The 16,147-nt window shown below is 43.8% G+C and overlaps 1 pseudogene; it reads right to left on the bottom strand.

The window, feature by feature from the left end:
• The window catches only part of LOC119272381, a 161,579-nt pseudogene that overhangs the window by 96,360 nt on the left and 49,072 nt on the right, over positions 1–16,147 (bottom strand).

Genomic DNA, 16,147 nt, shown 5'->3' with positions numbered 1-16,147 from the left:
CGGCTTCAGTTAGCAGCAGTAGCGAAGGAATCGCTCGATCGGGTTCAGTTAATAGCCATCGATCGATCGCTCGGGTTCAGTAACGCGTAGCCTGCAGTGCAATCGCTCGGGTTCAGTTAGAGCCCAACGCCTCACTCGGGTTCAGTTAGAGCCAACGCCTCGCACACACGCGCGTACATGTACGAGAGAAACGCACATCGCTCGGCCCCCGACCTCCCACCGTAACCGGGAACTCCCTGAAATTTTCCTCCCCCTCGCTTCTACCACGGTTTTTTCTGTCATGGACGGCCCAAAGAATGTCATGCAGCTGCGTCTCCGGCCCGCCCAGGACGAAAAGCCCATTTTCTATCATGATTTTTTGTCATAGAAGTAGGAGCCCACCACATCTATGATGATACCAGGTTTTGTCACAATTATCGTCATAGAAGTGTCATATGTATGACAGAAAAAAATTTCGTTCGGCCCAAAATGTCACGGATGTGTATTTTTTTTGTAGTGAAATGGTTCAATAACGAGTGAATAGTTCATAGGAATTTCTTGACGTCTACTAATATTACCAATTCTTTGATATTCCTCACAATATAAGACAAACTTACGGGCATCCTTGAAGAGAGTAGGCCAATAAAAACCAGATTGCAATACCTTATGTGCAGTTCTATCTCCAGCATGGTGTCCTCCATAAGCTTCGGAGTGACACTTGCGTAGTATCTATTCATGTTCATGCTCAGGTACACAACGTCTAATAACACAACCTACCCCTTCTTTATAAAGATGTGGGTCATCCCAAAAGTAATGCCTCAAATCATAGAAGAACTTTTTCTTTTGCTGGTATGTGAAACTAGGTGGTATGAATTTGGCAACAATGTAATTAGCATAATCAGCATACCATGGAGCAGTATGAGAAGCATTTATGACATTTAATTGCTCATCAGGAAAGCTATCATCAATAGGTAGTGGGTCATCAAGCATATTTTCTAACCTAGACAAGTTGTCCGCAACGGGGTTCTCAGTTCCCTTTCTATCAACAATATGTAAGTCAAATTCTTGTAGCAAGAGAACCCATCTAATAAGTCTAGGTTTAGCATCTTTCTTTTCCATAAGATATTTAATAGCAGCATGATCAGTGTGAATAGTTACTTTAGAATCAACAATATAAGGTCTGAACTTATCACGAGCAAATACAACTGCTAAGAATTATTTTTTAGTAGTAGCATAATTTCTTTGAGCATTGTCTAGGGTTTTACTAGCATATTGAATAATGTTTAATTTCTTATCAACTATTTGCCCTAGAACAACACCTACAGCATCATCACTAGCATCACACATAATTTCAAAGGGTAAATTCCAATCAGGTGGCTGAACAATAGGTGCAGAGATCAATGCTTTCTTAAGTATTTCAAATGCTTCTACACAATCATCAAAGACAAATGGTATATCTTTTTGTAATAAATTAGTCAGAGGCCAAGAAATCTTTGAGAAGTCCTTAATGAACCTCCTATAAAATCCGGCATGACCAAGGAAACTTCTTATACCTTTGATGTCCTTGGGGCATGGCATCTTTTCAATAGCATCAACCTTGGCTTTATCAACTTCAATACCTCTTTCAGAAACTTTATGCCCCAAGACAATACCTTCATTAACCATAAAGTGGCACTTTTCCCAATTCAAGACAAGATTAGTTTCTTCACATCTCTGCAAAACTCGATCAAGGTTGCTCAAGCAATCATCAAAAGAAGATCCATAGACGGAGAAATCGTCCATGAAAACCTCACAAATTTTTTCACAGAAGTCAGAGAATATAGCCAACATGCATCTTTGAAAGGTAGCGGTTGCATTACATAAACCAAAAGGCATACGTCTATAAGCAAAAGTACCAAAAGGGCAAGTAAAAGTAGTCTTTGATTGATCCTTGGCTGACACAGGTATTTGAGAGAAACCAGAATAACCATCTAGAAAGCAAAAATGTGTATGTTTGGATAATCTTTCTAGCATTTGATCAATAAAAGGTAAGGGGTAATGATCCTTTTTAGTGGCCTTATTTAATTTGCGGAAATCAATTACCATCCTATAACCTGTAATAATTCTTTGAGGAATCAATTCATCTTTATCATTAGGAATGACAGTAATACCTCCCTTCTTAGGGACACAATGGATAGGACTTACCCACTGACTATCAGCTACGGGATAGATTATACCTGCCTCAAGGAGCTTTAGTATTTCCTTTCGTACCACTTCTTTCATTTTAGGATTCAGCCGTCGTTGATGTTCATGAACTGGTTTAGCATCTTCTTCCAAATTTATTTTATGTTGACATAGAGTGGGACTAATGCCCTTAAGATCATCAAGATTATACCCAATAGCAGCACGGTGCTTCTTCAGAGTTTTCAATAATCTCTCTTCCTCATGCTCTGAAAGGTTAGCACTAATAATAACAGGATATATCTTTTTCTCATCAAGGGATCACCCTTGGGTGGAGGAGGATCCCCTAGGATTTCAACAGGCAAATTGTGTTTTAGAATAGGTTCCTGTTTAAAGAATACTTCATCTATTTCCCTTCTTTCATTCATAAACATATCATTTTCATGGTCTAGCAAATATTGTTCTAAAGGATCACTAGGAGGTACGGCAATAGAAGCAAGACCAATAATTTGATCCTTACTAGGTAATTCTTCTTCACGGTGTTGTCTACTAAATTTAGAGAAATTAAACTCATGAGACATATCATCTAGACCGATAGTAACAACATCCTTTTTGCAATCTATCTTAGCATTAACAGTGTTTAAGAAGGGTCTACCAAATATAATGGGACAAAAACTATCTTGTGGGTAACCAAGAACAAGAAAATCAGCAGGATATTTAGTTTTCCCACACAAGACTTCAACATCTCTAAAAATTCCCATTGGTGAAACAGTATCTCTATTGGCAAGTTTAATTGTGACATCAATATCTTCTATCTCAGCAGGTCTAATATCATGCATAATTTCTTTGTATAAGGCGTAAGGTATTGCACTAGCACTAGCACCCATATCACATAAGCCATGATAACAATGATCTCCTATTTTAACAGAAATAATAGGCATGCCTACCACAGGTCTATTTTTATCTTTAGCACAAGGTTTAGCAATTCTAGCAGTCTCATCAAGGAAATGAATGACATGCCCATCAATATTATCGGACAAGAGATCTTCAACAATAGAAATATTAGGTTCAACTTTAACTTGCTTAGGAGGTGTATATGTTCTAATATTGCTTTTACGAAACACAGTTGAAGCTTTAGCATGATCCTTTATCTTAACAGGGAAAGGTGGTTTCTCAACGTAAGAAGTAGGAACAATAGGATCATTATAAGTGATAGTCTTTTATTCAACTTTAATAGGTGAAGCTACTTTTACTTCTATGGGAGGATGATATTTAAACCACTTCTCCCTAGGGAGATCAACATGGGTAGCAAAAGATTCACAAAAAGAAGCTACTATCTCAGAGTCAAGTCCATATTTAGTGCTAAATTTATGGAAAACATCAGTATCCATAAAAGATTTAACACAATCAAACTTAGGTGTTATACCTGACTCCTTACCTTCGTCGAGGTCCCAATCTTCAGAATTGCGTTTAATTCTTTCCAATAAATCCCATTTGAATTCAATAGTCTTCATCATAAAAGAGCCAGCACAAGAAGTATCGTGCATGGTGCGATTGTTATCAGAAAGCCGAGCATATAATTTTTGAATAATCATCTCTCTTGAGAGCTCATGATTGGGGCATGAATATAACATTGATTTAAGCCCCCCCCAAGCTTGAGCGATGTTTTCTCCTTTGTGAGGCCAAAAATTATATATATAATTGTGATCACGATGAACAAGATGCATAGGATAAAACTTCTGATGAAATTCCAATTTCAATTGTTTGTAGTTCCATGACCCCATATCATCACATAGCCTATACCATTGATACGTCTCCAACGTATCTACAATTTTTGATTGTTCCATGCTATTATATTATCTGTTTTGGATGTTTATGGGCTTTATTATACACTTTTATATTATTTTTGGGACTAACCTATTAACATAGAGCCCAGTGCCAGTTTCTGTTTTTCCTTGTTTTAGAGTATCGTAGAAAGGAAAATCAAACGGAGTCCAATTGACCTGAAACTTCACGGAACTTATTTTTGGACCAGAAGAAGCCCACGAAGTATCGGAGTTGGACCAGGAGAGTCCTGGGCTGCCCACGAGGGTGGGGGGTGTGCCCCCCTGCCTCGTGGATAGCCCGGAGGTCCACCGACATACTTCTTCCTCCCATATATACCCATATACCCTAAAAACTTCAGCGAGCACAATAGATCGGGAGTTCCGCCGCCAGAAGCCTCCATAGCCACCGAAAACCAATCTAGACCCGTTCTGGCACCCTACCGGAGGGGGGAATCCCTCTCCGGTGGCCATCTTCATCATCCTGGCGCTCTCCATGACGAGGAGGGAGTAGTTCTCCCTCGGGGCTGAGGGTATGTACCAGTAGCTATGTGTTTGATCTCTCTCTCTCTCTCTCTCGTGTCCTTGAGGTGATACGATCTTGATGTATCGCGAGCTTTGCTATTATAGTTGGATCTTATGTTTCTTCTCCCCCTCTACTCTCTTGTAATGGATTGAGTTTTCCCCTTGAAGTAATCTTATCGGATTGAGTCTTTAAAGATTTGAGAACACTTGACGTATGTCTTGCTATGCGTATCTGTGGTACACTGGGATATCACGTGATTCACTTGATGTATGTTTTGGTGATCAACTTGCGGGTTCCGCCCATGAACCTATGCATAGGGGTTGGCACACGTTTTCGTCGTGATTCTCCGATAGAAACTTTGGGGCACTCTTTGAGGTTCTATGTGTTGGTTAAATAGATGAATCTGAGATTGTGTGATGCATATCGTATAATCATACCCACGGATACTTGAGGTGAAATTGGAGTATCTAGGTGACATTAGGGTTTTGGTTGATTTGTGTCTTAAGGTGTTATTCTAGTACGAACTCTAGGGCTGTTTGTGACACTTATAGGAATAGCCCAACGAGTTGATTGGAAAGAATAACTTTGAGGTGGTTTCGTACCCTACCATAATCTCTTCGTTTGTTCTCCGCTATTAGTGACTTTGGAATGACTCTTTGTTGCATGTTGAGGGATAATTATGTGATCCAATTATGTTATTATTATTGAGAGGACTTGCACTAGTGAAAGTATGAACCCTAGGCCTTGTTTCAATGCATTGCAATACCGTTTACGCTCACTTTTATCATTATTTACCTTGCTGTTTTTATATTTTCAGATTACAAATACCTTTATCTACCATCCATATACCACTTGTATCACCATCTCTTCGCCAAACTAGTGCACCTATACAATTTACCATTGTATTGGGTGTGTTGGGGACACAAGAGACTCTTTGTTGTTTTGTTGCAGGGTTGTTTTGAGAGAGACCATCTTCATCCTACTCCACCTACGGATTGATAAACCTTAGGTCATCCACTTGAGGGAAATTTGCTACTGTCCTACAAACCTCTGCACTTGGAGGCCCAACAACATCTACAAGAAGAAGGTTGTGTAGTATACATCAAGCTCTTTTCTCGCGCCGTTGCCGGGGAGGTTAGCGCTTGAAGGTATATCTTTAGATCTTGCAATCGAATCTTTTTGTTTCTTGTTTTAGCACTAGTTTAGTTTATAAAAGAAAACTACAAAAAATATGGAATTGAGTTTGCCTCATACGCTTCATCTTTTTAATATCTTTTGTGAGTATGATGGAAAGGAAAATTGTGCCAAAGTGTTAGAAGAAGAATGCATTAGAATGTTTGGCACTAAATATTTGTATGATGAGCATGATCGCAATGTTGTTAGTATGAATTCCTTGAATATCTATGATGCTAATGATATGCAAAGCCACAACCTTGGGGATGCTATGTTTGATGAATATGATATTTTTATCCCCCCAAGTTTTGATGTGCAAATTTATTATGATGATAGCATGCCTCCTATTTATGATGATTATGTTGATGAAAGTGGTTTCGGAGAGGTCATGACCTTATTTTGTGATGAATCCACTATTTCGGAAGAGGTTCCAATTGATTATGAGAACACAATTGCTACCTATGATGATTATTGTGATGACTTGTATGCTATAAATAATAATGATATCCATGAAACTTGTCATCATGATTTTATTTTTCAATTGGATTATGCCTCACATGATAATTATTTTGTTGAGTTTGCTCCCACTACTATTCATGAGAAGAAATTTGCTTATGTGGAGAGTAATAAAATTTCTCTGCTTGTAGATCATGAAAAGAATGCTTTAGGTGCTGGTTATATTGTTGAATTCATTCATGATGCTACTGAAAATTATTATGAGGTAGGAATATATGCTTGCAGGAATTGCAATAATATCAAGTTTCCTCTCTATGTGCTTAAAATTTTGGAGTTATGCTTGTTTTACCCTCCTATGCAACTTGATTATTGTTCCCATAAGTTGTTTGCTCACAAAACCCCTATGCATAGGAAGAGGATTAGACTTAAATGTGCTAGTCATATTCTTCATGATGCTCTCTTTATGTTTCAATTCTTATCTTTTATGTGAGCATCATTGAAATCATCATGCCTAGCTAGGGGCGTTAAACGATAGCGCTTGTTGGGAGGCAACCCAACTTTATTTTTGTTCCTTAATTTTTGCTCCTGTTTAATAATAAATAATTTATCTATCCTCTGTTATGATTGAGTTTTTATGTTTTAGTTAGTGTTTGTGCCAAGTAGAACCGTTGGGAAGACTTGGGGAAAGTCTTGTTGATCTTGCTGTAAAAAACAGAAACTTTAGCGCTCACGAGAATTGCTGCCATTTTTATTTGGAAAGTGATATTTAGTTAATTCTTTTTGAAGATGATTAATAGATAAATTACTCACGTCCAGAAATTTATTTGAGAATTTTATGAGTTCCAGAATATACGTTTGATCCAGATTACTACAGACTGTTCTGTTTTTGACAGATTCTGTTTTCGATGTGTTGTTTGCTTATTTTGATGAATCTATGAGTAGTATCGGAGGGTATGAACCATAGATAAGTTGGAATACAGTAGATATTACACCAATATGAATTTATAATGAGTTCACAACAGTACCTAAGTGGTGATTTATTATCTTATACTAACGGAGCTTACGAGTTTTCTGTTAAGTTTTGTGTTGTGAAGTTTTCAAGTTTTGGGTAAAGATTCGATGGACTATGGAATAAGGAGTGTCAAGAGCCTAAGCTTGGGGATGTCCAAGGCACCCCAAGGTAATATTCAAGTACAACCAAGAGCCTAAGCTTGGGGATGCCCCGGAAGGCATCCCCTCTTTCGTCTTAGTTCATCGGTAACTTTACTTGGAGCTATATTTTTATTCGCCACATGATATGTGTTTTGCTTGGAGCGTCATTTTATTTTATTTAGTTTTGATTGCTGTTTGAATAAAATACCAAGATCTGAATTTCTTAAAAGTTAGAGAGTCTTCACATAGTTGCATAATTATTCGACTACTCATTGATCTTCACTTATATCTTTCGGAGTAGTTTATTGCTGCTCTAGTGCTTCACGTATATCCTTTTAGAGCACGGTGGTGGTTTTATTTTATAGAAATAGATGAACTATCGTGATTCACTTATATTATTTTGAGAGTCTTTAGAACATTATGGTAATTTGCTTTGGTTATGAAATTAGTCCTAATATGATGGGCATCCAAGAGGGTTATAATAAAAACTTTCATATAAGTGCATTGAATACTAAGAGAAGTTTGATACTTGATGATTGTTTTGAGATATGGAGATAGTGATATCAAAGTTGTGCTAGTTGGGTAGTTTTGAATTTGAGGAATACGTGTGTTGAAGTTTGCAAGTCCCGTGGCATGCACGTATGGTAAACGTTATGTAACAAATTTGAAACATGAGGTGTTCTTTGATTGTCCTCCTTATGAGTGGCGGTCGGGGACGAACGATGGTCTTTTCCTACCAATCTATCACCCTAGGAGCATGCGCGTAATGCTTGATTTTTGATGACTTGTAGATTTTTGCAATAAGTATGTGAGTTCTTTATGACTAATGTTGAGTCCATGGATTATACGCACTCTTACCCTTCCATCATTGCTAGCCTCTTCGGTGCCGTGCATTGCCCTTTATCACATTGAGAGTTGGTGCAAACTTCGCCGGTGTATCCAAACCCCGTGATACGATACGCTCTTTCACACATAAACCTCCTTATATCTTCCTCAAAACAGCCACCATACCTACCTATTATGGCATTTCCATAGCCATTCCGAGATATATTGCCATGCAACTTTCCACCATTCCGTTTATCATGACACATTCATCATTGTCATATTTCTTTGCATGATCATGTAGTTGACATCGTAGTTGTGGAAAAGCCACCGTTCATAATTTTTCATACATGTCACACTTGATTCATCGCAATCCCGGTACACCGCCGGAGGCATTCATATAAAGTCATACTTTGTTCTAGTATCGAGTTGTAAACTTTGAGTTGTAAATAAATAGAAGTGTGATCATCATCATTAATAGAGCATTGTCCCAAAATAAAAAGAAAGGCCAAAAAGGGCCAAATAAAAAAGGGGAAAGGGCAAAAAAAAGAAAGGCCAAATAAAATAAAAATAAAAAGGACAATGCTACTATCCTTTTTTCCACACTTGTGCTTCAAAGTAGCACCATGATCTTCATGATAGAGAGTCTCTTGTTTTGTCACTTTCATATACTAGTGGGAAATTTTCATTATAGAACTTGGCTTGTATATTCCAACAATGGGCCTCCTCAAGTGCCCTAGGTCTTCGTGAGCAAGCAAGTTGGATGCACACCCACTTAGTTTCTTTTGTTGAGCTTTCATACATTTATAGCTCTAGTGCATCCGTTGCATGGCAATCCTTACTCCTTGCATTGACATCAATTGATGGGCATCTCCCTAGCCCATTGATTAGCCGTGTCGATGTAAGACTTTCTCCTTTTTGTCTTCTCCACATAACCCCCTCATTATATTCTATTCCACCCATAGTATTATATCCATGGCTCACGCTCATGTATTGCGTGAAAGTTGAAAAAAGTCTGAGATTACTAAAGTATGAAACAATTTCTTGGCTTGTCATCGGAGTTGTGCATGATGAGAGCATTCTTGTGTGACAAAAATGGAGCATGACTAAAATATATGATTTTGTAGGGATGAACTTTCTTTGGCCATGTTATTTTGAGAAGACATGATTGCTTAGTTAGTATGCTTGAAGTATTATTATTTTTATGTCAATATTAAACTTTTGTCTTGAATCTTATGGATCTGAATATTCTTGCTACAATAAAGAGAAATACATGATGAATATGTTAGGTAGCATTCCACATCAAAAATTCTATTTTTATCATTTACCTACCTGAGGACGAGAAGGAATTAAGCTTGGGGATGCTGATACGTCTCCAACGTATCTATAATTTTTGATTGTTCCATGCTATTATATTATCTGTTTTGGATGTTTATGGGCTTTATTACACACTTTTATATTATTTTTGGGACTAACCTATTAACCTAGAGCCCAGTGCCAGTTTCTGTTTTTTCCTTGTTTTAGAGTATCGCAGAAAAGGAAAATCAAACGGAGTCCAATTGACCTGAAACTTCACGGAACTTATTTTTGGACCGGAAGAAGCCCACGGAGTATCGGAGTTGGACTAGGAGAGTCCCGGGCTGCCCACGAGGGTGGGGGCGTGCCCCCTGCCTCGTGGACTGCCCGGAGGTCCACCAACGTACTTCTTCCTCCCATATATACCCATATACCCTAAAAACTTCGGGGAGCACAATAGATCGGGAGTTCCGTCGCCAGAAGCCTCCGTAGCCACCGAAAACCAATCTAGACCCGTTCCGGCACCCTGCCGAAGGGGGAATCCCTCTCCGGTGGCCATCTTCATCATCCCGGCGCTCTCCATGATGAGGAGGGAGTAGTTCTCCCTCGGGGCTGAGGGTATGTACCAGTAGCTATGTGTTTGATCTCTCTCTCTCTCTCGTGTTCTTGAGGTGATACGATCTTGATGTATCGCGAGCTTTGCTATTATAGTTGGATCTTATGTTTCTTCTCCCCCTCTACTCTCTTGTAATGGATTGAGTTTTCCCCTTGAAGTAATCTTATCAGATTGAGTCTTTAAAGATTTGACAACACTTGATGTATGTCTTGTTGTGCGTATCTGTGGTGGCACTAGGATATCACGTGATTCACTTGATGTATGTTTTGGTGATCAACTTGCGGGTTCTGCCCATGAACCTATGCATAGGGGTTGGCACACGATTTTGTCTTGATTCTCCGGTAGAAACTTTGGGGCACTCTTTGAGGTTCTATGTGTTGGTTGAATAGATGAATCTGAGATTGTGTGATGCATATTGTATAATCATACCCACGGATACTTGAGGTGACATTGGAGTATCTAGGTGACATTAGGGTTTTGGTTGATTTGTGTCTTAAGGTGTTATTCTAGTACAAACTCTAGGGTTGTTTGTGACACTTATAGGAATAGCCCAACAGATTGATTAGAAAGAATAACTTTGAGGTGGTTTCATACCCTACCATAATCTCTTTGTTTGTTCTCCGCTATTAGTGACTTTGGAGTGACTCTTTGTTGCATGTTGAGGGATAGTTATGTGATCCAATTATGTTATTATTGTTGAGAGGACTTGCACTAGTGAAAGTATGAACCCTAGGCCTTGTTTCAACACATTGCAATACCGTTTACGCTCACTTTTATCATTAGTTACCTTGCTGTTTTTATATTTTTAGATTAAAAATACATTTATCTACCATCCATATACCACTTGTATCACCATCTCTTCGCCGAACTAGTGCACCTATACAATTTACCATTGTATTGGGTGTGTTGGGGACACAAGAGACTCTCTGTTATTTGGTTGTAGGGTTGTTTGAGAGAGACCATCTTCATCCTACGCCTCCTACGGATTGATAAACCTTAGGTCATCCACTTGAGGGAAATTTGCTACTGTCCTACAAACCTCTACACTTGGAGGCCCAACAATGTCTACAAGAAGAAGGTTGTATAGTAGACATCAACCATGTCAATGCATCTTCCTTCAAAGATAAAGGGAAGACCTTCTTCTTAACAACATCTCCTGGTACACCTGCAAGCTTAAATAATCCACAAACTTCATCCACATATATTAGGTGTTCATCAGGATGCATTGTTCCGTCTCCTGCAAAAGGATTAGCTAGCAGTTTTTCTGTCATACCTGAAGGAATTTCAAAGCAGACATTTTCATTTTCAGTGGGTTCAGTAGGTTGAGGAGCAACTCTTTGCTCTACTGGTTGGGGTGAAGATACACCGAACAAGCCCCTCAGAGGATTACTTTCCATAGTAACAAGTGACAGTAAATTTAAGCACACTATATAGTTTTTTCCTTACCAAGTTCCACCTACCAAAGGCGCTTCACTCCCCGGCAACGGCGCCAGAAAAGAGTCTTGATGACCCACAAGTATAGGGGATCTATCATAGTCCTTTCAATAAGTAAGAGTGTCGAACCCAACGAGGAGCAGAAGGAAATGATAAGCGGTTTCCAGCAAGGTATTCTCTGTGAGTACTGAAATAAGTGGTAACAGATAGTTTTGTCATAGGATAATTTGTAACGAGCAACAAGTAACAAAAGTAAATAAAGTGCGGCAAGGTGGCCCAATCCTTTTTGTAGCAAAGGACAAGCCTGGAAAAACTCTAATATAGAGAAAAGCGCTCCCGAGGACACATGGGAATATCGTCAAGCTAGTTTTCATCACGTTCGTATGATTCGCGTTCGGTACTTTGATAATTTGGTATGTGGGTGGACCGGTGCTTGGGTAATGTCCTTACTTGGACAAGCATCCCACTTATGATTAACCTCTATTGCAAGCATCCGCAACTACAACAAAAGTATTAAGGTAAACCTAACCATAGCATGAAACATATGGATCCAAATCAACCCCTTACGAAGCAACGCATAAACTAGGGTTTAAGCTTCTGTCACTCTAGCAACCCACCATCTACTTATTACTTCCCAATGCCTTCCTCTAGGCCCAAGTAATGGTGAAGTGTTATGTAGTTGACGTTCACATGACACCACTAGAGGGATGACAACATACATCTCATCTTAATATCGAACGAATACCAAATTCACATGACTACTAATAGCAAGACTTCTCCCATGTCCTCAGGAACAAACGTAACTACTCACAAAGCATATTCATGTTCATAATCATAGGGGTATTAATATGCATATAGGATCTGAACATATGATCTTCCACCAAATAAACCAACTAGCATCAACTACAAGGAGTAATTAACACTACTAGCAACCTACTAGTACCAATTCTGGACTTTGAGACAAGAATTGGATACAAGAGATGAACTAGGGTTTTGAGAGGAGATGGTGCTGGTGAAGATGTTGATGGAGATTGCCCTCTCCCGATGAGAGGAGCGTTGGTGGTGATGATGGCAATGATTTCCCCCTCCCGGAGGGAAGTTTCCCGGCAAAACAGCTCCGCCGAAGCCCTAGATTGGTTCCGCCAAGGTTCCGCCTCGTGGCGGTGGAGTTTCGTCTGAGAAGATGGCTTATGATTTTTTCCTCATAGAAAGACTCCATATAGCAGAAGATGGCCATTGGAGGGCCACCAGGGGGCCCACGAGGTAGGGGGCGCGCCTAGGGGGGTAGGGCGTGCCCCCCACCCTCGTGGGCAGGGTGTGGCCCCCCTGGTGAACTTCTTGCGCTCAGTATTTTTTATATATTCTGAAAACATCTTCCGTGAAGTTTCAGGACTTTTGGAGCTGTGAAAAATAGGTCTCTAATATTTGCTCCTTTTCCAGCCCAGAATCCCAGCTAGCGGCATTCTCCCTCTTTATGTAAACCTTGTAAAATAAGAGATAATAGGCATAAGTATTGTGACATAATGTGTAATAACAGCCCATAATGCAATAAATATCGATATAAAAGCATGATGCAAAATGGACGTATCATGGGTGTATGTGGATGTCGGAGTGCTCAGCCCTTTGCTCTTGTCTCCGTCTGCACCCACCGTCCCCAGCTCCGGCTGGGCTCACGATAAGCTTACGAGGCCCCGCCTCACCTTCGTTTGGCTCCGGTTGAAGAGGTTGAAAGATCTTGGCTTAACCACGCCCATGGTGATGAAGGAGTTCCTCCGACGCCGCGTCGCCCCACTCCAGCGCCATTCCCAACCGATGTGGGCCCTATCTGTCGGCCAGGATCGCATGAGGCTTCAGGAGTCGGAGCTTTCGCTCGAGGCATGAAGAACGGTGCTCGAGGTCCTGGCGGGCGACCCCTCGCCAGCCGATATGCCACTAGAGGGTTGTCTCTTGTAATGCTGCTCAAACAGGGTGGAGTTCGCGGGGCAGATGCCCCCCTTTGACAAATGGGGGTTGTGCCCAGTCGGCCTTGAGGGGCCCCGCGAGAACCCCGTCACCATGGTTCCCCTTGTTGTCGCCAGCGCCGAACTTGCCCCAAGAGTGGACGCAGGGGGGCAAGCACCATCAGAGGCTGAAGGCACGGGTGCCGAGGTGTCGGCGCTGCCGCGGTTCCTGAGGCGCCATCTCCGGGAGCCCGTAACTCTCACTCTGGGGTGGCAGTTGAGGGGGCGATGCAATCCGCTGCTCCTGAAGTCGAAGCTCCCGAGGCCTCAGGAGGTCATCACGAGGCGGAACTCGATGGCTCTCCCCAGCTTGGCGCTCCTGAGGTCGCCTCCTCGGGCGCTTCACGAGCTGCGCCCTGCACTGGTCGCCACGTCCAACGCTTCGGCCGGCTCCGTGTAGACTTCGATGCGCTCCGCAAAAGGAAGGGGCCCCCAAGCTGCAGCAGCGGCGCCTTCCTACCGTTGAAACAGAGGAAGTACATCGCCATAGATGAGTAAGTACCTTATCTTTGTAATTCCTCGAGTGATGCTTCCCTTCCTGACAGTGGCTCTTCAGGATCCCATCTACTAAGGCTGTGAAGCCTCCCGGGAAGCAACCTCCTCCTTCCTCAAATCTCCCGCTCGCCTTGAGCATCGCAATCCAGCATGCTACCCCCGGTGCGAGGTCGGCCGGAGAGGCAGACATGCCAGCTTCGCGCCTCGAGCCCGTGCTCCTGTCATCTCTTCTTCGTGGCCTCGTCGGGGGTGCGACAAGCGTGCCATGGGCTCCTCCTCTGGTTGTAGGCGGTGGTTGGACGGCTTCGGTCGGTTCCTTCTTCGAGTAGCGAGCCTTAACCCAACCGGGCTCCTGCCGAAGCCCAGTCAGCAACCGGGGGGCGCCAGCCCCCTGCGGGAAGGGAGCAAGCCACTTCGGATCCCGTTGGCATCCCCCACTATGGAGGATGGAATCGGCCGCGCGCTCAAGTTTGCGCACGAGCGGAGTGTCGTCCGCCACGAGCTCTTCCGGGAGGCAATGGGCGCAATGGTCTGTCTTGGCGGAGAGCTCGTGGATGTAGACGCGCACCTCGAGGCCGAGGGTCTTCGGCTAATGGAGGAGCCGCATAAACTGAAGGTGGCCATCAACCTCGGGCGCCACCAGCACGAGCTTGATAACGCGAAGGCCGAGGCGTCTCTTGTGACCTCGCGCGAGGCTTGCGCCCGAGCCTTGGAAGAAGCCCGGGAAGCTGGTCGTCGTTGCGAGATCGCAGAGAAACGCGCGTGGGAGCTCCAAGCCTGGACGGCCTCCCTAGAGCAGCAAGTGGAGGCACGCAAGGCCGCCCTAGCATCGATGAAGGGGACGCCTACCGAGGAGGAAGAGATCCTGAGGCGCGAGGAAGCGCTGGCGCTGGAAGCCATGGAGCGCAGCCTTGAGCTTGAGCGGTTGGAGATGAGGGAGCGCCAAGTCGCCCAAGCGGAGGATGTTGTCGGCGCGCGTGAGGCCAAGGCCCAGGAGGAGATCGATCGCCAGGTGGCCGAGGCTCGCGTGGATCTTGTGGGCAGGTACGACTTGAAGCTGAAGCTCGTGGAAGTCAAGGCGGTGGGTAGGACTACTGTCCTTAAGTCGAGGTTGGCTGAGGCGGAACAGCACGAGGAAGCCGCCGTAGCTGCCCTGACCTCAGTGCAAAATGAGCTAGCCTCCGTCCGCGCCAAGCTGCTTTCTCTTCAGCAGCGGGTCGCCAGTGCTGAGTCCTCCGCATAGCAGAGCAGGGAGGAAGCGCTCCGGCGGCGGACGCTGGAGCACGAGCACGCCCCATGCTCCAAAGCCTCAGGATCAGAGCCAACGCGACAATGGCACCATCCGCGACGAAGATGCCCCTCATCCCCACTCGAACGATTACGCCAGCCACCTCCTCTTCTTCACCGATGTGGTGACACGCCTGGAGAGTTGATCCGAGAGGGTTCGCGTGCTTGTTGAATAGAGGAGCCGTGGCCTGCTCAGGCGCGCGTTCTCCCGCGTCTTCAGCCACCTCCAGAACACCTACCCCAACTTCGACTTTGACGCCGCCATTGCCCCTGTGCCTGAGGCCATCCGGGGTGACCTGGCACGCTGGGTAGAAGACAATGTGGACGCTCTAGTCAGGGCCTTCACCTCCGATGATGACGCGGTGGTGGTTGCAGCGGATGAAGGTGACGTGGTCGACGATGGTGTGGGAGACGCCGGCAATGTTGACGGTGATGCCGGCGGTGGTGATGGTGATGCCTGTGATGGTGACGGTGACGCCAGCGACGCGTCTGAGAGCAACCCGGAGGACGCGGTGAGCGATATGTCCGACTAAGCCCGTGCTTCCTTGTCGCTGACCCTGCATGTGAAAACTCGGGCACGGCCCTGGAAGTTATAAGAGCGTTTTGGGAGGGGGAGCCCCTCATGTAAACAGATTACAACCTCTATTCCTTAGGCCAAGCTGAAGACGTGTTTTTATGAGCTCGTGAGTCCTGCTGTGAGCATGCTGCTGCAGTTTACCTTAGTTAGGGCCGGTTCCCGACCGGCTCGTGAGGTCGTGAGCTCCTGAGGGGCCTACCGATCCGTCCAAGAGGGCCTCGCGAGAAGCAAGCGCCAGCCATGGAAGGACGTGCGCTCAGGGCACGTGCGCCGCGCCCAGCCCCCGCTCGCGAGGAGCTCGCGAGGGGGGAGGCAGCAGGTGTGAACTCCGAATCAGGGCAAGGAACCATA

This window comes from Triticum dicoccoides, chromosome 3A (assembly GCF_002162155.2).
Source record: "Triticum dicoccoides isolate Atlit2015 ecotype Zavitan chromosome 3A, WEW_v2.0, whole genome shotgun sequence".
Taxonomy (NCBI): domain Eukaryota; kingdom Viridiplantae; phylum Streptophyta; class Magnoliopsida; order Poales; family Poaceae; genus Triticum; species Triticum dicoccoides.
This window is presented reverse-complemented; position numbering and strand designations above follow the sequence as displayed.